Here is a 1227-nt window from a genome sequence, read left to right as displayed (position 1 = left end):
CCCCGTTCAACGACTGCCTGCAGCAGCACATGCTGCAGCATACAGGCGAGAGGCCATTCAAGTGTCAGTACTGCCTGTACACTGCCACACAGAAGGGAAACTTCCAGGCTCACATGCAGAAAAAGCACCCCTGGGTCACCAACACTGCTGGTACAGGGGGGGAACAGGCTGGGACTAGTACTGATGCTGTACAGGTGAGTTCTTACATGTAATGAGGAATGAATGAATGAGGGAGTGAGGGAGAGAGAAAAGGAAGAGTGTACAAGCAGAAGGGCAACTTCCAGGCTCACATGCAGAAAAAACACCCCTGGGTTACCAACACTGCTGGTACAGGGGGGGAGCAGGCTGGGACTAGTACTGATGCTGTGCAGGTGAGTTGTTATGTAGAAAGAAGGAATGAATGAATGAGTGAGAGAGGAGGAAGAGTGTACAAGCAGAAGGGCAACTTCCAGGCACACATGCAGAAAAAACACCCCTGGGTCACCAACACTGCTGGTACAGGGGGGGAGCAGGCTGGAACAAGTACAGAGGCTGTGCAGGTGAGTTGTTGTTACAGAAAGAAGGAATGGGTGAATGAGGGAGTGAAAAAAGGATGAGTTGACATACAGAAGGGCAACTTCCAGGCACATATGCAGAAAAAACACCCCTGGGTAACCAACACTGCTGGTACTAGTACTGAGGCTGTACAGGTGAGTTGTATAGAAAGAAGGAATGAGTGAATGAGGGAGTGAAAAAAGGAGGAGTAGACACGCAGAAGGGAAACTTCCAGGCTCACATGCAGAAAAAACACCCCTGGGTCACCAACACTGCTGGTACAGGGGGGGAACAGGCTGGGACTAGTACTGATGCTGTACAGGTGAGTTGTTATGTAGAAAGAAGGAATGAGTGAATGAGGGAGTGAAAAAAGGATAAGTGGACATGCAGAAGGGCAACTTCCAGGCACATATGCAGAAAAAACACCCCTGGGTTACCAACACTGCTGGTACTAGTACTGATGCTGTACAGGTGAGTTGTATAGAAAGAAGGAATGAGTGAATGAGGGAGTGAAAAAAGGAGTAGACACGCAGAAGGGAAACTTCCAGGCTCACATGCAGAAAAAGCACCCCTGGGTCACCAACACTGCTGGTACTGGGGGGGAGCAGGCTGGGACTAGTACTGATGCTGTACAGGTGAGTTCTTACATGTAATGAGGAATGAATGAATGAGGGAGTGAGGGAGAGAGAAAAG

The 1227-nt window shown here is 49.5% G+C and overlaps 1 protein-coding gene across 1 annotated transcript in view; it reads left to right on the top strand.

The window, feature by feature from the left end:
• The window catches only part of LOC109462161, a 24975-nt gene that overhangs the window by 19410 nt on the left and 4338 nt on the right, over window positions 1–1227 (top strand). The window lies entirely within an intron of this gene.

The sequence above is a fragment of the Branchiostoma belcheri genome, unplaced genomic scaffold, assembly GCF_001625305.1.
Source record: "Branchiostoma belcheri isolate BF01 breed outbred unplaced genomic scaffold, Haploidv18h27 scaffold113, whole genome shotgun sequence".
Lineage (NCBI taxonomy): Eukaryota > Metazoa > Chordata > Leptocardii > Amphioxiformes > Branchiostomatidae > Branchiostoma > Branchiostoma belcheri.
Note: the sequence above shows the minus strand (reverse complement) of the source record. Positions and strands in the feature narration are given on the sequence as shown.